This window comes from Haemaphysalis longicornis, unplaced genomic scaffold (assembly GCF_048455015.1).
Source record: "Haemaphysalis longicornis isolate Haplotype H1 unplaced genomic scaffold, Haemaphysalis longicornis Haplotype H1 scaffold_1, whole genome shotgun sequence".
NCBI lineage: Eukaryota > Metazoa > Arthropoda > Arachnida > Ixodida > Ixodidae > Haemaphysalis > Haemaphysalis longicornis.
In genome coordinates, this window is record NW_027526203.1 from 434,475,585 (window position 1) to 434,497,562 (window position 21,978).

The window sequence follows — 21,978 nt, forward strand, 5'->3', positions numbered from 1 at the left end:
ACACTGGTCTACCAGACACAGGCTCGAATCCTGCCGGTGATGGGTGGTTTCTTGCGATTGTAAATGCTATGCGCACGGACGCGGACGGACATGGTGCGGTGCTAAGGTACTCAGCACCTAATAGCGCATTGCATACCCGAACGCAGCCCGGCCTCGCATGTACCTTGTTCTGCAATTATTCCCGCTGAGCAGTACCACTTTCGCCGAGAAGTGTAATCATCCCCAGTACTCCGCGGAAACGATCCGTGCATGTTGCGCTGCTGCAGGGAGCTCAGCTTCGCTTTCGTGGGTGGCCTGAATAGGTGGAGCTCAGCTTCCCGTCCATGGACAGCATCCACTCAAGCTACCGCGGAAACCAGCCGCTGACTGGCTGGCTTTCTGTGCAAGGAGGCTCAAGCTCCAGCTGTGCAAGTTTGAGAGAAGTGGAGCTAATAAGATCGCCGTTTGTGCGAAGTTTGACACTCCTGTTAAATGGTACTTTGAAGTTTGGTGTGCATAAGGTAGGAGACTTCAGTTATTGTTAATTTGTTCTCGTGTTTTTTTTTTAAATTTGTTGCTTTCAATACCTATATTCTTTCTACTTTGACAGTATTCTGATATGATCGGGAAGACAAAAAGAGCTGCAAATTTTAAGCAATCTGTAGGCAGCCATTATTGAGTGCACAGGAAACAGATTTTCAATGTGTTTTGTCTACCTTGATATTTTCCACAGAGGGTACGTGGAACTACCAGCTAGCTTTTTTTAATGAAAGGTTCCCATCTGATCAAATGAATGTAAAGAAGTGGCAAAGGATAGATAGGATAGCCCTTCACCCTTACCAGTTGATCCTCTGACAGCGTCTCAGGATTTCGTTCACAATTACCCCATGGCTATTATTTCCCTGGCCTTTGTTCCGATGCAGTTTTTGCGCTTCGGAAGGCGGTAAGGTGGCCTTGTGCGTGCGTGATTAAAGTGCTTGTGAACGTATTTTAAATGCAGAGCATTTCTTTAACTCACGATGTCACCCGTTCTAGTTGTCCGTAGTAGTCCGCACCCCTCCCCCTACACCATATAAAAAATAATACTTACCGGCGCCTGGTTTCGATCCCACGACCCTGCGGGCGGAACGCAAGGTACATGGTGCTCTACCCACTGCGCCACAAAGCCGACACAGAATGGAGGGCTACGAACGCGCCTTATATCCTTGACTCATTCAAACTACGTCAAGAAGCTGCTGATACAACGCATTCACTACCTGTGGGCGGAACGCGAGGTACATGGTGCTCTTCCCACTGCGCCACAATAATCATACCCACCTGCTAATAAATGATGTCACGTGACCACGCAATTACGTCTCCTCATTTAATTACAATACAACAACCAACAGCAACAAGTGCAACAACATTAACGTAACGCAAACTACTTAACGTCGTGCGCCCCCGGAAATGCTCTGCATTTGATCGTGCCCCTCGCGAGGGGGATGTTTAGTTTCCTGCCGCAGCAAGAACCAGGCGGCCTTTTTTCTTCGCCGAGATACACCGTTTCTGCGTGGTTGCGTAGGTGCTTCTGCGTGGGTGCTTGCACATGCAAGCCATCCCGTCAGCCCCTCCCAGCAGTTTTGGGCTGCGGGCGTGCGCGAGAATCCGTGCCGCGCCAAATCGCGGGCTGGGTTCCGAGTTGTTGTTTTCCGTGCCTGTCCCTAAAACCGCCTTGTTTAACTGTAAAACAAGCTGACAATGCCAGAGTGATGGTGCAAATTGACAACATGCTAATTGCGCCGCTGTGTAAAAGCGGTATACCGCCCAAACAAGGGGCATGTTTACCAATTCAGCGGATGCCACGCGGCTTGCGGAATAGGAACGAAGCATCAGAAGATAATATAGAAGGGTGACGTAGGCTGCAGTTGTTTGCGAAAAGTTTGTTCAGAGCAGTTGTACCGAGCAAATGCTTATATATGTTCACGCGCATGTTCAGTATCTCCGGTGTTACAACCAGCCTCCTCGGGTGATGCGATATTTACGATAATCACATATTACCTAGAACACATCGTGCTTGGAGTTCCCGCAAAGCGAAAACCTAAAAATATTCCTGAGCAGAAGCCTCCAACGAAGTGGCACAAACGCGCTCCATCGGGTGTTTCCGAGTTTGGCGCAACGCGCGCCTAATCGGTGAGCCTTGAAAAATTTGGTGCCGTCAAATTCCTAAGCCCTTCACTACGGCGCGCCTCATCGCCGGCGTTGCGTCGGCGCGTTAAACCCTACAATCAATCAAATCAAACAAAAAGAACAGAACTCCTTTTGGCGCAGTTTCAGGCGGGGGGCGGCACCATACGCCGTGGTTCTGAAGCTGCAAGCGCTGGTAGATCGGGTGCCGCACACTTGCAACGGCGGCTAATTACGATATCCTATATTCCAGTGACATGGATATGAACGGTGTGCACCTGAACGGAAGAGGGCCAAACGTGTGCACTCTTGCAAAGAGACCGGTTAATAGTAGAACAATGTTTCCTTGACAAATCTTTGTGGTGAATGCTGGAAAGGATGCTTCAGGAACGCTACCAAGCTTACAGAACCATGATTTTCCAGAGAAGTGTTTTCTATTTACGAAGACCGCTGGGGAGTAGGCCTGTGCTTTTTTCAAGCACCGAAGCAATTGGGAACAAAATATGCTTCTGCTTAAGAGTAGATGAAATTAACTGACTCAGCTCACCTACTGTGTCAGAAAATAGAGTTAGCTGAAGAGCACTCTAAAGAAAGCCTATACTGTTGAAACGGCGCTAAACACATCTTCGAGAGCATGAGATGTGCGAAACCGCGATAGTTTTGCTGAACTTCATACACGCTTTCGCGCAAGGAACATTCTCTAAATATGCCCCTCTTAGTCGAAGACTCAAAATAAACCTCGAAAGCTGTCATCAGCTCCCTGCATGACAGATGTGGTCTGCTGAACGAAAGCAAAAATGCAGCAGTGCTCCTGCCGAGGTTGCGAAGACAGCGCGGCCCGCACCCTCCCGCCCGGCAGTGCCCCTACCGGCGGCCACCAGCTTTCATCGCTCGCGGTGCCACCCGGGAGTCCGCGGTCGGCACACTAAGCAGTATATTCTAGGCACTATAGGATGACGAACATCTAGCTGTGGTCGCTCGTACATGGCGAGGCTTAAACAACGCCGTGAGGCGAAAAAAGATCATGAATAATCAGTGTATTCATTGCAAACATATCTGTAATAATTGCGAAACCGCAACTTGACCACACCTCGACAATGGGCCTAGCCAGGGCAATGAAACTTTCGCTATCAACTAGGGTTAACCAAAGCTAAACCACAGAATTTTTCTAAAGACAGGTGGACAGGTGTCGGCAATATCTCCACGAACTCGCATTCAGAGGGGGACTAAAATTTGTTGAAGGCACTTCTAAAACCGGAGATGCCGAGCGGAACGCGTTCCGCTCCCCGCTAGCAGACGACGCTCGCTTTCCTAGCGCAACTCGCAACCGCAGCGCCGCGGTGGCGAGAGTCGCGACCGGCCGCCTTCTCTCCACGGCCGCGGCGGGGAGATACGGAACTGAAACTAAAGCGTGGCAAATGGCGACGCAGTGAAACATCCCCCTCGCGAGGGGCACGATCAAATGCAGAGCATTTCCGGGGGCGCACGACGTTAAGTAGTTTGCGTTACGTTAATGTTGTTGCACTTGTGGCAACTGCTGACGAGAGAGCGCTCGTCAGCAGTAAAATTGGCAGCCTCGGCGCACGTTGAGTCCGAGAGAGGGGAGAGAGTGTCCTTGAAACGTGCCTGGGCGCGCTATCGAATGTTGATCGCGCCGATAGCGAAACGTCGAGCCGGGCATGTCGAGGCGAGCGATGCGGACAACTACGGACGCCAAGAACGGGTGACACCGTGAGTTAAAGAAATGCTCTGCATTTAAAATCTAAAGTTGAAGTGTCATCAGCTTATGCATATTTTTTAACTTTTACTTGGGAAACTGACTTCGGACGACCAATTTTTCTCTGCAGTAATTTTGACAACAACTACCCAGTGGTCTGATATACCCACTTCCACTGATACCATGTAGTCATCCAACTGGCTTGACAAGAACACAAGGTCGCGCATTGACTGGGTTTGAGCAGTTTTCTGTGGCCCCCTTCAAGATTTGCGTAGGACTGTGTGAGAGCAATATATTTAATAATTTATCTCCGCTTGAAATTTCGGTATTTCCAGGAAGCAAGGCTTCCCAGTTGCTATGCGGAAGGTTAAAATCACCAGCCATTAATAACCATGTGCTACCGTTTACATTGTCGCAAAGAAAATTATTTAGTTTGTCTAAAAATTCAGGCGATGTAGCGAGGGGGGGGGGAGCCTATAGACAGCTCCTATTAAGTATAGTACCAGGTTTTCGAAAGCGATCTTACACCACACCGATTCATGCAACGTGCAAAGAACTGGTGCTGCTCGAATCTAAGATTTCACGGCAATGGCAACGCCACCCCCTCGGGAATCTCGATCGGAGTCGATCCCATCTGCATTGGAACAATGCAGTCGCTTGGTATACAGGGCTGCAGCCTGCTGTGCGATGTTTCTGTCATGATTACCACGTGCGGACCCTGCGATAATATTAACCACTCTAGATCAGTTATCTTGTTTGCCATGCTACGAGCAGCTAACAGGGCAACAGTTAGCTATGCTGATGACGGGGTTGTTAGGGGTGTACCACTTGGAAGGTGGGAGGCGTTAGAATCATGTGATGCCTCTTGGGCATTATCTCGATCTCGCTTGCCCTGCTTGTCCTGCAAAGGGAAACGTTTTTCCAGTTTATCGCCCCAGCCATAAAGCCTAGCTGTTATCTACTTTTAGTTTATCGTTAACCAGGGTTGTTTTTTAGATGCGACGCTGAGAGGAGCATCTCTTGCCGGCGGCCCTGTCCTGCGTCCGTCGTCGTTGTCCGCGTCCGCACAGCTGCGTCTCTCCTCCGCTCACCCCCTCTCCTCTCTCCGATAGCGAACACTCTCGCCCAACATCTGCGGGCGCGTGGCGCAGCGCCCTCTCACTCCGCCGGTGGGCGGCGCTGCGCGCGGGGCTGCGCGCTGTGCGCATGTGCAGTACTCTCTCTCTCTCTACGGTCTCCTCTCCTTCGAGTGCGCTGCGCATATAAGCGGAGTGCCGCGCTCCGGCCGGTCTCTCAGTCGACGGTCACCCGCGCTTGCGCTTGCGCCGCATCCCCTCGCGTGGAACCCAACGATGTGATCGAAACGCAGTTCACGTTCACTACGCGTTTCACGCAATTCGACTAATCGACCCAACGGAAACACCCAACGGAACCCCCTTCAGCGTCGCATCACACCAGGGTTCCCGCGAGGGGAGGTGGGCGTAATTTTTTCCATCAGCCCTATCTGCTGCCGCAGTGTCCCACACATTCTTCCGTACTTGAACGATTTCTTGGGCATAATCGCTGCTGACGATAATCAAACTTCCTTTTAATTTGCCACAGTTCCTATTACGGGTTCATTTTCTTTGAAGTCATCATCATCATCATAATCCTACTCAGGTCCACTGCAGGACGAAAGCCTCTCCCATTGACCTCCAACCGCTCCTGTCCCGCGCTGCTCGAGTCCACAGTTTACCCCCGAATTTCTCTATTTCATCCCTCCATCGTGTTAGTGGCCTTCCCCTTCTTCTAGACCCATCTCTTGGTATCGTATCCACTCTGTTACCCTAACTGTCCACCGGTCGTCGGTTCGTCTCACTACATGGCCAGCCCAAGTCCATTTCTTTTCCTTTATTTGAACTATGATATATTCTACTTTAGTTTGTTATTTGATCCAGGTAGCTCGTTTCCTCTCCCTGAGTGTTATTCCTAACATTATTCGTTCCATGGCCCGTTGATCAGACCTGAGTATGCTTTCTACTTGTTTAGTAAGGAGTCACGTTCCAGCTCCGTATGTCATCACCGGCAGAATGCACTGCTTGTAGATTTTTCTTTTGAGTGACAGAGGTAGCTGACTTTTCATTATTTGGGAGTGCATGCCGAGTGCTTCCCAGGGCCCAGCCCACACCTATTTTGCACAGGATTCCTCTCTCGTTGTTGGGGTCAGCAGTAACCATCTGTCCGAGGCAGTTATATTCTTTTACTTCTTCTAGCGTTTCGTTTCCTAAGCTGAAGAGAACGTTTGTGGCACGCTTATTACTCATTACTTTACATTTATTCATATTTATTTTTAGCCCCACGGCCGTGCTTTCTGATTGAAGTTCCTTGAGCATTGTTTGCATGTGTTCTGCAGTCTCACTCAGCAAGACTATGTCGTCTGCAAACCTCAAATGGCTAAAGTATTCCCCGTTTATCCTTGATCCTGTTTCCCAGTCAAGCTTTTTAAATACCCTCTCCAGACATGTCGTGAATAGTTTTGGCGAGATGGTATCTCTCTGCCGAACTCCCTTTCGGATCGGAAATTTATCGCTTTGCTTGTGGAGGATTATTCTGCCCGTGCATTCCTTATATATGTCATCTAGAAGTCTTAAGTAGGTTTCCTCTATTCCCTGGTCTTTTAGTGCTTGTAGCACGGCTGCGGTGAGCACGGAATCATACGCTTTCTCATAATCTAGAAATGCCTTGTAAAGGGGTTTAGTGTACTCCGCGAATTTTTCTATCACTGGATTGACGACATTGATGTGATCTATGGTTGAGTACTTTTATCTAAACCCAGCCTGCTCTCTGTGTTGTTGGGAATTCAGGTTGTCACCTATGCGGCTACCTATCAATTTTGTAAACAGATTGTAAACAACTGAGAGTAGCTGATGGGTCTGTAATTCTTGAGGTCTTTGCGATCTCCCTTCTTATGAATCAGAAAAATGTAGGCGTTTTTCCAGGCTATGGACACTTCTTGAGTCTTCAAGCATTCCTAAAATAGTACAGAAAGCTTTTCCAGTACAATATCTCCTCCCTCCTTCAAAAGATCCACGGTTATCCCGTCGTCACTTGCAGCCTTTCCTATTTTCATGCCTTTGAGAGCCTTTCCAACTTCCTCTTTGGTTACTAGTAGGACAGAGCAAGTTGAGCTTGTACTCTCAGGAGTTTCCCCTTGTCTAACGTCGCTGGCATACAGACCGGTGCAGAATCGTTCTACTACCTTTATTATCCCGTCCAAGTCGTGTGTAATGGTATACCCTGCTCGTCTCTGAGGGCGTGGATCCTGTCTTTGCCAATGGCTTTCAAGCCAATGGCTTACCAATGGCTTTTAGGTTGCTTTCAAGCTTCCCCCTATTTGCAGCGTTTCTTCGGTCACTGCCACGTTATATGCACGAATGTCGTTTGTTTTGCTTCTGTTAATAAGTTTCGACAGCCCGGCTAATTCAATCCGATCCGCCGTATGTTGTTACGTTTGGCAATTAGTTCCTTCGTTTTTTTAGTTAGTTTTCCAGTTTGTTCCCTGTATGTCGCTTCTCCCACAGCTTCTGCTGATTCACTGAGTGCCGATGTTAGGTTGTCATTTAGACTGTCTACACTAACCTCGTTCTGCTCGTTCAGAAGCGTGAATTAGTTTTGAAGAGTTATTTTAAACTCCTGCGATCTGGCTCTGACTGACTCCACACGGGGTTTCTTAGTTTTCACGAGTTTCCTTCTTTCTCTTTTGAGATTCAGCCTTAGCTTGCATCTAAACATCCTATGACTGCTTCTCCGGATCTTACTTAGCACCTCTACGTCGTGCACGATACCTGGCTTGTCACTTAAAATGAAGTCCATTTCGTTTTTTTTTTGTTGCACCATCGGGACTTTTTCACGTCCATTTCCAATTATTTCGTTTCTAAAGGAATGCGTTCATCAACCTTATGTTATTTCTCTCTGCAAATCCCACCAGTGTATCTCCTAGACTGTTGCGATTGTCTATTAAGAAGCCAATTCCCACTGACCTTTCTCTTATTTGCTTCTTACCGACCTTTGCGTTAAGGTCTCCCATCACAATCGTGAACTGTGTTGTTGCCTTCTTCATTGCTGATTCGAAGTCCTCGTAAAAGCTGTCTACGGCTTCATCATCAAAGCTGGGTGTTGGCGCATAGACCTGTACTATCTTTAACCTGTATGCTTGTTTGGATTAATCACAATAGCCGCGACTCTCTCGCTAGTGCTGAAAAACTCGTCCACGTTTCCTGCTATTTCTCTGTGGATTAAAAATCCCACCCCGTGTTCTTTCTTCTCTTGGGGTCCACTGTAGCACAGAATATGCCCGCTAGTGAGCTCCATGAAGCCTGCTCCTGTCCTTCTAACTTCGCTTAACCCTATACTATCCCACTTAATGTCAGAGAGCTCCTCTAGTAGTGCAGCTATAGGTTTCTCTCCCTAGACAAAGTGCGTGCGTTGTACGTTGCCAGGGTCAAGTTCCAATGGCGGCCTCTCCGGACCCAGAGATTCTTAGCGCCCTCTGCTGTATCGCTGTTCTGACCGCCGCCGTGTACAGGTGCTATACAGCTGCTGGGGACTTAAGGCCGAGAGTTTAGTTGGTCAGTCATGGGAGGTGGCGGACATCTACTACACCAGGGTGACCAGATTCTCCTCTGGTGAGGGAGTGCTATTTGTGTCCCCAACAGCCTTCCTTCCTTTTTTATTGCCAAGTACGCCCTTCGGCATAAACTGAATGAAGTCAAGCAGTCGCGTCTCCGCAATGAACTTAAGGAGGAGCCGATATTGGGGACCGTGCCTCCAGCGGTGAAGGTCAGGTGGTCGTCCTGGGGGGTACCCGAGGACCCTCATGTGGCAAACTCGTGCTTCCTGGAGACCCGGACATTCCCCCAGGAGGTCAGTGTCGCTTCAGAGGCACGGGCTTCACAGAACGGGCATGTTTCTGGGGGAACTTGCGTTCTCCACGAGGACTTCATCGACGGGGTTAAAGCTGCGCCCACGCGGATTGTTCGGAGCGCCACCTCCTCGCGGCGGGTTAAATGGCCAGGAAGGTCCGATCGTGGCCTCTGCGATTTGCTGCCGGCGGATGGCGCGCCGCCGGTAGCCGATCGCGGAGCCCACGGTCCGATCCACGCGGAGGAAAAAGGGCACTCGTGGAGCGCCTGAGAGATTCCTTGTGAGTGATGAGGGTATCACTCTTCGATAACTGTAGCAGGGGTAGCGGCCTAGTCACCCTCTGAGGATGGCAGGCCGCGTCCGTGTGAGCATGTTGTCGATTGTCGATTCCACTTAACTCGCACGGGGCACGGAAATGAGTTCACAATACGATGCACGACATCACAGTCAAGTCGAGGGACTTGGCGACGCGCCGTAGTTCACGAACTGCCTGTGTGGAGTCTGTGTATACAGGTGAAGGCAGGACGGCGGGTTTATGCGGAGGCGAGGCTCTAACGAGGATAACCCATCCGTGACGGCAACAAGTTCTGCAATGATTGAAAGTACCTCGGTATGGTATGAGCAGGTCTGCTATACTTTCGGATGAGTGGGGCACACAAGGCTAGTGTGTAGGAAATTTCGGGCCATTCCTGCGTCGACGTACACTTGAAGTGCATCGGTTGTTCCATCCGACTCCGAGGAAAGAGTTGGGCTGCTGTGCTTGGTTTTGAAAGTGGCGTATCCGGGTAAGTGGCCGGTTGTCTGTGGATTGGCTTCGATTCCAAGAGGGAAGATCAGGTGAATTTTGTGATATAATAGGTTGCCTTGAATCATAGTAGTGGGCCAGTGCTGCAGCAGCGGGAACTGCTTGAATTTTAAGCGACGTGCACTCTTCTGCTGTTGAACAAGCAGGGTGTTCAGCTGGCCTCCGCTTGTAGCGTCGGAATTGGGGTCAGTCGAGGCAGGCCTGTAATAATCCGCATAGCCTCTCGGTTTACACTTTCCAGTAGGTCTCAGTCTCTTCGAGTGAGGTGCTGAAACTGGGCTTGGTATATCAGCTGGGGCTGCAATACAGACCGAACTAGGATGCGTGCCATGCCACTACAGGAACTGCCCGTCTTCACGGAGATCCGTCGAAAGTGGTGCAATATGTCTTGGTAGCTTTACCGCGCACGGTACGGATCCATGAAGCCGCGGACCCAGAAGTGTTCAGTTATACTCCCAGCACTCGCATTGTCGACGCAGGATTGAGGGCATGGCTGTTTAAGGTCAAGTCGATTGGCGTCTGCGAAAGACTGCGTCGGCCCCATCTGTTTGTGATCGACATGAAGGTCGTCTTTGCAGCCGACAGGGTCAAGCTGACCGTGGCACACCATTGCTCAGTTTTGTCTAGGGCCGCCTGGAGGCCTGCCTGATGACTGTTCAAATCTTCATGTACCGACCAGACTGTAATGTCGTCGGGTTACATGAGAAAGAAAATGTCCGGAACGGTAGCTAACTGCCACACGAGGGGAAAGAGTGCCACATTAATGGTGCCAACACGGAGCCCTGAGGTACTTCCCGCTCAGAGGTGAAATGCCCTGCCCGTTCCTTGCCGATTCGTATAGAAAAGGTTCGACGGTCGAGGAAAGACCACACCAAATTGCAGACAATGCTTGGGACTTTCAGCTGACGTAGGATGGTGAGGATCGCTGAGTGACTGACATGGTCATAAGCCTTTAGGACATCCATTGTTAGGAGCGTTCGTGTACTATTCGTTCTGCAACCCAATAGCACCATATCCGAAAGATGTTCCAGGCCATTTTCCGTACCGAGGTCTGGGTGGAAACCTATGTGAGCCGGATGATACCACAGGTAGCGCTCAAGCCAACAAGACCGGCGAGTAGCGAGCATACGTTCCAGCAGCTTGTAGATAGGTCACGTCAATGCAACCGGCCTCAGATTACTCATGCGGTCGACTGGCTTGCCTGGTTTTCGTATTTGCACTACATCTGCATGTTTCCAGGAAGCTGGGAGCTTCCCTGAGGACGAGATGGTGTTGAGTGAGTCAAGCATCCACTGAAGAGCGGGACCATTAGCGTTCTTGAACGGGTGTAGCCCGAAACAACCCATTCCCATTTGAACCCGTCCTGTTTGAACCCATTCCCGAAACGCCCTTCCCGTTTTACCGCTTCTTGTTTCAACCCATTCCCAAAACTCCCTTTCCGGTTTCAACCCGCTCCCAAAACGCCCTTCCCATTTGAACCCGTATTGTTCCATCCCATTGGAATTTCTGAAAATATGCATTACTGTTCTTGAAAGTGTTCCCAAAAATGTTTATCCCAGATACGGGCTATGCATTACTGTAAAAACGTCTACGTAGCAATTTGTCTGAAATTGAGAATCGGCCGATATTTCCGGCTGATAAAAGTTCGCGAATGTCTGAGGCCGATACTGTGCTCTTGAAGCTTTTTGAAGATGAAAATGCTCCCGCATTTCCCGTTTGTCTGGATTCTTCACGGAATCAAAAAAAGTTTGTTCCTTCATTCACGACTCTCGTCAGAAAAGTAACAATCGCACTATAACAAATTAAATCATGCTTTTGGAAGACTTTTCTCGTACCGCTACTCCTAGCGGCCACCCCGGCGAAGTAATGAGTCAGGGCCGGAAAGATTTCACTGTCAAAAAGTTTTTTTTTTCCTGCGTAGAAACAAACAATAGCCCTGTACTAGCCCTAATAAATTATTAATTGTACTTTTTGCAAGACCCAACTTCGTTCTCTGCAAGAGATATATAGACGCTATACAAACTGGCGTTGCCACTGCGGAAAGGGTCTATTTTGTTCATTCTCTTTTCCTTTTTTGTGTGTGTTGCATATCCTCGGTATTCAATGGCGTGGAATGCATGCAGGCAACCAAGTGTGCGCCGCCATATCTGTGGCCAAGCGTCTGTTGCTAGGCGACGTTGTGCGCACGGCCCGAAGATCAGGCACCCCTCTTCTCCTCCATGCAACCGTGTGAGTGCGCCCACGGCCTCCGCGATCGGCGTCCGGCGGAGGCCGTGGATGATAGCGGGATTCACACGACGGAGAAACCCTCTCACGGAGGCGGACGGATATGTGACGTCAACAGCACGTGACCGGATTATCCGGCCTGGCGGCGCATCCACACGTGCGGAGCTACGCGGAGTGACTAGCAGACGACAGCGCCGAGGAACAGGTTCCATTCCCCGCCGAGGGCCACCGCCGTCGAGCGAAAACATGCGGAGGCATTTTCTTTCGCGGAGCCACCGCGGGCTATCCCCACCGAGGGGCGGAGCCTAAAATGGGTCACGTGAGCGGGTTCCGCGGGCCAAAAAGAGAGGGTTCCTCCGTCGTGTGAATCCGCGGGATGGCGGCACTTGTCCGTGCTAACCACGACTGTGTTTAACGTTACGAACTCTTCGCCGAACGCAAAGTATTGCGTTGAGTTCACTGTGAGTGCGATTAATAACATCTCTGTTGGCGCCACAGTTTAGAATCGGATTGGAAAGGAGCAGATGACGCACGTCGGTGTCTTTTTTTTTTCTTTGGCGTGCGGCCTCAGTGGCCTAGGCTGCGCCGTGTCCGTGGCGCATCGGCCATGTTGTGGCCATTTCCAGTGTTGCCAAGCGAGGAAATTGACCGCTAAACTTTTCAACGAATACCGTCTATAGAAAGAAGTGCCTGTGCATTCGTATATAAAACAATTCAATACTTTGAAACTGAGATATGCAATCGTCGGGACTAGCACCCACACCGCTGCCGGAGTACGCATGTGAGAAACACGTTCCAGACCGTTCGACCAACGCAGAACCAGACGAAGGGGTGCGGTTTCAGCTGTAATGCACCGACGCTGTACCCAGTCGGACGTAACGCAGCAATCTATGTGTTGTGTTTTAATTGGTGCCGCGGACAATTCAAATAAGGTTGCAGGTCAATAGGGCGTCTCCGTACTTTGGCTCCGCCAGCCCAAAGGGTTTTTACGGTGTAATAAGTTTGACGCAACTTCAGTTTATATTTTCAGGTTACGGCGGACGCAAGTAATTTTTGACTTCCGGTTGCGTTGGACGTAACTCAAAACATGGGGTTAAAATACAGACGGATGTAACTTTAACTTCAAAAATCGCACGTCTCGGTCCGAGTACCTGAGTCGAACTGGGCACGTTATTACGGGAAGGGGCTAAATGGGAAAAGACGAAACGGGAAGGGCGTTTTATACCGGGTTGAAGCGGGGGGAACAAACGAGAAGGTTGAAAGGGGAATACGTTCAAACGGAAACAGGCGAAATGGGAAGGTCGTCTTGCGCCGGGCTGAAGCGGGAGGGATCAAGCGGGAAGGTTGGAATGGGAATGGGTTCAAATGGGAACCTCCCGTGAACACTTCATTGGTGACACCATCTGGCCCAGGAGCTGTGCGCAACTTTGCCTGGTCGATGGCAGCCACAAACTCCGCCTTGGTAGAGGGCTCTTGCATGCCATCAATGTCCATCTGCGCTGGGGACGCACTTGTCTCAGGAGGAAGATGTGGTTGGCCGATGAATGGTGGTGAAGCCTGGTCGAACGCCGGGAAGAATGTTTTGGCTGTCTGGTGTAAATTGTTTTGGTGTTTTTCCAGAGGTAATGCACGCACTAGTGGCAGGATTCGGTGGTCGTGCCCAGCTTCCATGCTGCGGAATGTGCGCCAGATGGAAGATTTCGTCGAGGATTGTCCCATGGACGCGCACCACTCTTGCCACCTTTGTCTAGAGAGGCGCTTCTCGTGGCGGCGGGTGGCAGCTGTGGCACGATTTAAGGAAGCTCGCAATTCTGGCGACCCTGGATCCCGGTTCACGGCCATCTTAGTACGACGACGAGCTGCCCATAATCGAAGAAGATGCAGGTCAGGAACAGGCCTAGACTATTCACACCCAAGTTGTTCGCGCTGCATCACTGTGTCGCATAGGGTTCCGGGTGTGTGTCTAACACCCTCCTAAACAAGTCCCAGTCAGTCACACTACAGCGGCGCCGGAGGCATCGTTTGGACACTGGGCCAAACCAAGACGTAGGGGATAGTGATCACTGCCCCAACAGTCTGTCTCACGGTCCCTTGAGACCGGAGTTACGCCCGTCCACCAGGAAAGGTCCGGGGCATAAGGAAGCGCGCGAGGATGATCCCAGCAACGTGTCGATGTGTGCGGAGCATTGAGTAGCACGAACTGCTGACTTGTGAATGTGTCTAACACTGCAATGCCACGAGCACTGGACGAAGGGTAACCCCATGCCTCATGAGGCGCAGAAAGTCCCCATCAACCAGCACTGGGCATCCCGGGTACGTACGGCGAAGGTGAACACGGCAGCCCATTCGCAGTCGAGGTGCACTGCCACTATATGGACGCACGTATGATCCCGTCTGTGCGGGGTAGCGAACCAACACGGCAAACACTTCCTGCAACTCACTGCACCAAGACATCAACGGCACTTGCGTCTGGGGGTAGCAGGTGGCTACGTACACCGTCACTTTACCAGGTGGACCAGACGCACTGCTACAACGGCGGTCCGGAATGGTACGCAGTAAATCCCACAATGCGGGGCATTGAGTTTGTCTCCTGCAAGAGCAGAGCTCACGCTTGAAGTGTGCCTATGCGGAGCCGAAACTGGAGCTCTCCTGGTCGCGACCTCTGCAGTTCCATTGAAGTACACACTTGTGTAGTAGCGGGCTTGCAGAAGCATTCACACCTTGAGGGACCACTGAAGGCATCATGGACGTAGGTGTGCCACAAGAACCGTAGCCAGATGTTGCAGTTGTTCTGCCACCAAAGCGAGACGTTCCGTGGCCGTAAGGTGGGGAGGTTTAGGAGGTAATTGCCGAAGTTGCGCTGCAGTGGCAGGCGGAGGAGCAGGTGCATTCTGGTGCTGTGCACGTTGCGCAGAGGTCGCGCGACGTTGCACTGAAGTGGCAGTTGTTGAGGTGCTTCCTGTTGTTTCGCCCGTTGCACTATAAGGTTGCACGACGTTCCCGACGTCTGCTTCTAAATTTGCTAATCGGCGGTGCAGGTCAGCAACGCTACCTGCGCAATTCGTTGTTGAAAGTGGTGGTTCCTTGCGGGCAGTGCCTGGTGGTTGACGTCGGCGCTTCACCGCGCTAGCGTACGCGTGATCTCCGAGTGGTTGGGTTTCATCTGATTCCGTTAATTCGTCGCATTCCATGGTCTTCCGCGAAGGCTTCAATCCTGTTTGACAGTGCTAACTCTGCACCAGTGTCTGTGGTAGCTTTGTTCTGGTGCGTTTGTCGAAGAAATTCTCCCAGTTTCTCTGTGGCGCGGCGCTTCGTTGGGCACTTCGCGGACGTAATGTGAGGATCGCTGCTGCGGCACAACGAGCAGCGATATTCTGGTGCCGCAGCCTTCATGTCCGCGTCCTTTGTAGGAGTCGGGCAAGAGGCATTCATATGTCCAGGACGTAAGTAATAGCAGAATACCGCGGATGGGCGGTACTCACGGACCCGAAGGATGCAGCCAAAGTAATAAAGGCAGTCAGGTGGTTCTGACGGTCCACTTGAGGTAACGAGGAATATACGGCTGCGTCCAAGGTATCGTGCCGACACCACCTTATGAGTGGAACAGGTGAGGTCCGCACTGCCCGATCTACTCCTGCCCGACATCTACTCCACTCACCACGCACCTTTTGAGGCCGGTTCCGGAGGTGAGGTAGGCTGGGACTGGGAGAGTAAACGTTTCTGTGACCGGTATTGATTGTAGGGTCTAAAATTTGGCGGTGGCTTCCAGGGTAAGCACCCACACAAAGATCGTGTTGGTTAGGCGGTGGTAAGTGTAGCCGCAGCGTGGCTTGACAACCACCTTGTACGACACGGAAGACGTGGGGAGTACAGTTTACGGGAGTGTCAGGCACTGGCGCTTGGCCGCGCAATCTTGAGTGGTCAGGTCGGATGCTGATACCGGCGGACGTTGCATCAACCCCGTAGGTGGCGGCATAGATTCAGGAATCGTTAAGGTACCCCACTCACAGAGGCACATTCCATTGCTGTTGAAAGAGAGAAATAACTTTATTGTTTGCCCAGGATGGGGTCAGGGGTGGGGTGGGCTGGAAGTCCCTTGCCTCCCTCTTCAGCCATCGGCCAGGAGCCCTTGCTCCTTGGCGGTGGCCTCAGCCATCTGGACAGCCCAAGACTGAGACTCGGCGTCCGAGCTGAGCTGTATCGTCTCCCACTGCTCTGGTGTAGTTGTCATTCTTCTTGCTTTATCTGTGGTGATGATAGCAGGGAAGGCCCAGAGCATGTGGTTCAGGTCGGCCCTTCCTGTGCAGTGTTTACATTTGTCGCCGTGCAGTTCTGGACAATAGTGACTGCACAGTACGGGATTGGGGTACATCCCCGTCTGTAGTAGTCTCCACGCAACTGATTGTTTTTTTATCTAATGTTTTGTGCGCCCCTAGGTATTTTAGCCTCCCCAATCGGTAGTGATCTATAATTTCTCTGTAAGTGACCATGCGTTCACTGCCGGTTCTGGGCGAGGGCTGCTCCATAGTGCTTCTTGCGCTACCTCGGCCGGTTAGTCCTTGAGCTAGGTTGTGAGCGTCCTCGTTGCCGGGTGGGGCTGCGCGAGCTGGTGTCCATATTATTTGTACTCTTCTGAGCCTTTGTCCGCTATAGGAGGTATTCATTGGCGTGGAATGCATGCAGGCAACCACGTGTGTGCACCGCCATATCCGTGGCCAAGCGTCTGTGGCTAAGGCGACGTTGTGCGCACGGCCCGCAAATCAGGCACCCCTCTTTTCCATGCCTTCATGGCGGCCAGGCAGGCCGCGGGCAGCGACGTGAGCTTGTGTTTTCGTGCTAGGCATGTGCGAGTGATTCGATAGTCTGTTGCAACGCGATAGCGTTGGTTACGCGAAAAGTCATGGTTCCGCTCATGAATGTGGCAACCTTATCTGCAATTGATTCAACCCCAGCCTCTGCGCACACCTACGAGCGAGTGCGAGCGATGGGACGTGCTCTTTAAACTATCCGAACACAACTCGAGCATTTTTTGTGCTTGCACCGCTCGTAGTATCGTGAGGAAGAGTCTTTACCTTCAGTTTTTGTTGTGCTTTTACCTCGCCTCTCAGAGACGCCTTTTTGTACCCGGGTTGATTTATTTCCCTCAACCTATATCCGACGTGCATTCGTAATCAAACGACCGCTGTAAATTTCGTTTATGTACTTCTGTTTTGCCTTAAATCTGTCAAAGGCTTCCTGCGCGCTAAGCAGTTTAGACATCTATGAACCGTGCCACCAGTGGCTGTTGTTTGGAAAGGTTTTGCCCACAAATACATTTTCTTCACGAACTATTATGGATAGCACATAGATAGCGGTTTTTCGCATATGGAAAAATCACTACAGCACCAAATCCCGTATGACTGAACTCCCCAAAACTACTGATAGCAAGCCAAAGAAGGCTCGGCATTCTCTGGTATCAGCTGCGACGAGTAAATCAAGGAGGGCCAATAATTTGTGCACAGTGATTTAGAATGCGGCCGAAGATTGTGGTAAGAGCCACGACGTTTGCCACTGGGAAGAGTACAACCAATGTCCACTTCTATGAACTTATAGACTCGACTCGGGGATATGGCGTCTTACAAAGCCATTGAAAAGCAAATTTCAGCGCAACTGAGGCCTTTCCCTCTACATACACGAAAGCTGGGCGCCGTCCAATGAGTGCACGAAACAAAACGTTTCTTTGTAATTTGAGATTGAGCATACTCCCTAGTTAATAAGCTTAATGAAACTTGGAAGGACTAGGGTTTTATTCCAGCGGACAAACACGGGATTGTTTGTTTCCCTCCCGCGTTGTAGGCGTGTACGGAAGACAGCGGTCAGGTCGCATCAGGCTGTGGGACGTCCATGTTAAAATCTCCCACCAGCACAACGGGCACGTCATCGATCAGACCGTGAAGCCTGGCTGCGCGTGCACGCCCCCCCCCCCCCCCCCCCCCGCGCCCCCGGTGCACGCGTAAATTGGCGACCGGTGTGCGCGCGTGCTTAGATGGGAATGACACCGGCCGGCCAAAACGTCGCTCCGGAAGTCCTTCAAGGTGCTTGTGTCTATACAAGAAAAACACCGGTCAGCACACTCCTGTAGGAGCCCTTCACGATGGCAACACAGAACACCAGCTCTGTGTACGAAAAAAAAAACCGTTCTACACGGTTTTTGTGGCGGACACGATGTGTGGAAGCCGAGACATTAACAGCTTCGCTGTAAAAATATATTCGCTGTCACATTTCAGGCTATAAAGGACCAGTGTAAAAGACACATCACGGCACGATCAGGGCATTCTGATTCATATCAGAAAAACAGCGGTGCAGTTGGGAAGACATCAATGCGAAGAGACAATGGGTCGGCGACACAAGTAACAAGGTGACCACGTATGGGAAGGGAAGCTGAGGTGGTCAGAACTGTCGATACAGGTGTGATAAAGAAATGCCGGCGGCAGGGGATTGCCCCGTCCGAAGCAAGGTGCTGGTGAGTGGAAGTAAAAAGGAGAGACCTTCGCCCTGCAGATGCTTCTGGTCGGTCGCATACTTGACGCCTCGTCTTTAGCAGTGTAGGAACGACATCAAGCGAGACTGGGTAGCAAGCAGTCACTCTTATTTGCTTGCTAACGAAACAAACACCGTGGAATACCTTTCTCGACATTTGCCGAAAAATTCATGGTTAATCATCCTTCAAAAGGAATCGTCAAGAACACAGGACACGATTACAGCTGTATTGATGAATATACGTGCGAATACGTATACGTGTTCGTGGAAGCACATATCAGGAAGCATATATGCTTCCTTGGTGTGGTCCTAACGTGAGGCGCGGGTCCCTGAATACAGGGGTTGTGATACCGCTGCATTACGTCCCTAGCTGACCAAAATAGGGACCTTAATCCCGCTTCCCGGGAACGACAATGGGCGTCGACCTACTGTGCTAACCAGCCCCCGTCTTTCGTAAGTCTCACAAGGAGCGGAGTCTTGACTTCGCTCCTTGTGCTGCTCCGCGGATAAAGAGGATCGGGATGGCCAAGCACTGCGCGCAATGGGCAGCGGGATCGCCGTGAGCGTGTTGATCGTTGCGTCCCATCACGTTAGTGACAAGCAGGTCCATGGGCTGGTCAGCGAAGAGGACGACATGACTAGGTACTCGGACGTATGTACCGACATAGGTTTTGTTGCAGGCCGGCATACATCATGCTGTACAATGGAGCAAAAACGTAAGAACTCGAATTTCGCGCACTGAAAGCCCGAACAAAAGCATTATTTCATCAAGAAGCTTGCCGCAACTTCGTGCGAGGCATTATCTCCTCAGCAGCCTTCCATATTCTCAAGGAAACGTGCTTCTACGAAACACGCTGCACCCTGCCGTCTATGCTGGCCGAGCTTACAGCCATCCGGGGCGGCTTACAAGCCCTAACTCCAGCTCTTCATCAAGCCCCTGGAGGAACTTCTTTACAAATTTATACAGACTCCAGAGCGGCCATGCGTGATTTACGCCGAGTAAATAATTGAGCTATCTCAAGGGACATTCATGATATACCGGATACGTACCCCTGCCCTCTTCGGCTCTTGTGGGTCCGGCGAAGTACGCTCCCCGCTAACATTGCGGCGGATGGTGCCTGACACCCTGCATTCTTTCCACGACCATTGCCATTACTGACAATAGATTCTCCAGGACAGTTTCTACAATGGAAAGATCTTCTACAACGCCACAGGAGCTCTAATTCCACCGTGTGGAACGGACCTCCCTATTAGACCGCTAGCTGGGAGGAGGTCTTACTGCGAAGACTTCCTGTTGGTGTAGCCCTCTCTTCCGCTGTTACCCGGGAGTGGCCACCACGTTACAATGTCCCGTTCGCACGGAACTGTCCCTTTTGCACGGCTCCTGCCGAAGATGCGGACACAGAACACCTGCTATGGACGTGCCCTTCATTGGAAGCGGCCGGAACACATCTTCGAGGCACAGGCATCCACCCTGGCAGACCACCTGACCTGCATCGGTGGATATGGGGACCCCACCACCGCTCCCTCCTTGCGTTTGTTCGCGAACGGGAGTTAACCTTCAGGAATCGTTGGTCTTAATGCCATCCGGTATACTGTCGCAAAAAAAGGCGAATCACATACCCGATTCCTGCACTATCTGGGCACCAAGTCATTCGGCATAGTCGGCAATGAAGCTGCACGTACCGCGGCTCAAGGAGCAGTACACCGGGCCATTGCGGGCTATCCCAACCACCCCCAGCCACTACACGCTCGGACCCCTACTAACATACAATGACGCACTCTCCCACTACCGACTAACCCGCCAACACCCCCCCCCCCCCCACCCCCCTAATAAGCAACTCACCCCAACGAGGAAGGAGTCATGATTCGCCAGCTGAAAACATGTTTCCCCACAACACGCTCTGTGGCACAAAATATTCCCTTCCCATTCTCCAATTCACGCCCAAAGGCGGCCGCGGGCGTGATGGAGGGGCTTTGCTGTGCCCCGCATCAGGAACACTATACCACATAGTGTGGCCATTCCCCAACACCCTAGACCTCCCTCCTACTCCCAACCTATACCTTTTCACAGTGGGCGGCGGCGCTGACCAACTCCGAACCCTGTTCCCAGCTTGAGCTGCTTAATAGGGCACGGCCGGCTGGCTACAACCACGAAGACCTTCACTGGTCCGGTGTGGCCACAGTCACAACGGATAGGGACAAAAAAATTGACCACATCCTTACGCGGGGGGAAACCATGGGGTGATGCGACGCATCTGGGCGGTGCTTGTTACGGTTGCGCCGACCATCGCGGTAGCAGACCTGTTAGTCTCCATTCAAATCATCGGTAGTCATCGGATGTCATCGGAGCGGCGGCGGTGGAGCGACTGAGCGGAGCGGCGCAGTTATCGCGTTTATATGTACCGCACGATAACGGTGAGGGGAATGAGAGCAGCGCATGCGCATTTGTTAACCGAGCGCTAACACGCGCTGACGCACAGCTGGCACGGCGACGGGAGCGAGCGCTAACGCACAGATGGCGCTGCGGTGAAAGCGGCGGAGCGCGCAGCTGGCGCGGCGAGGAGAATGGGGGAGAGGCGTGCGGACTACGGACGGACGCCGGAGGGACAAGGCGAGTTAAAGAGATGCGTCGCATCTAATAATGTTCATCTCTCTCTCTCTCTATCTCCGGAGAAAGCACGAAGAACCCACTACGTTATATATGTAAGCTAGAATTAAAAAAAAAAATGAAGGCACCACAGCCTAGACGCCAGGTAGACAATTGGAAAGGACCACCGCCTATCTGTTGCAAAAATTGCAAAACTAAAACATGCAATGTTACTTGGAAGCGTCTTAAACCACAACCCAAAACTAAACCGACGCACATATATCACTCACAAATTGCGCTTCACTCACACGAAGTCTACGAACCCACCACAATGACCAGCATGGACTCGGTGCACACATCCTGATCACCACCCAGGCATGGTACCTTGCCAGGCAAGCGCGCTTTCCCGAGCGACCTTCTCAGGACATGTCATACGGTCGCCAAGCTCGTAGCATCCGCCAGCACAACCAGCCGCGCTTAAGACTAGACGAAAGGACGCCCTCGGACAATACAGTATAGTCCCGACTGCGAACGCAACATTTTCGTACGTGAACGGGGAGGACAAGAGCAACTGTCTCCGCGTTTATGACATTCTATGCGAAATACACCGCTTCACAGGAACTCATCCACGTATTCCACCAATTCTGCTGGGGCTGCCCTCTTGCAAGCCCTGCCCCCTCCCGGACCTCCGGTTTTTGTGGGTAAACTTGCACCCCACTCCCTACCACTTGGCACCAAAACCAAATCCCTCAACAGTAACCTACGAAGCACCGCCAAACGGATCTTACCCGTTCGACTGAGAAGCTGAGACCGAGAACCAACCCTTGATGGAAAACAGTTGCACTCTCTGTCATACGGTCGCACCTCTTTATTAATCAATTGCAACACCGATCTCCACCACTGAGGTTAGCACCACGTCACAATTCGTACCTGCGCCCACCATGGAATCTCGACAACGAGAGCGTTAATCTTCCTCAGACGGGCGCGTATTCTCTGCATCACGATCAGCCTTGAAGGTGACTGAAGAATTCGAAAACAGGCGGTCTGCCTTGGGCTTCGGCTTGAGCTTGGCCTTCC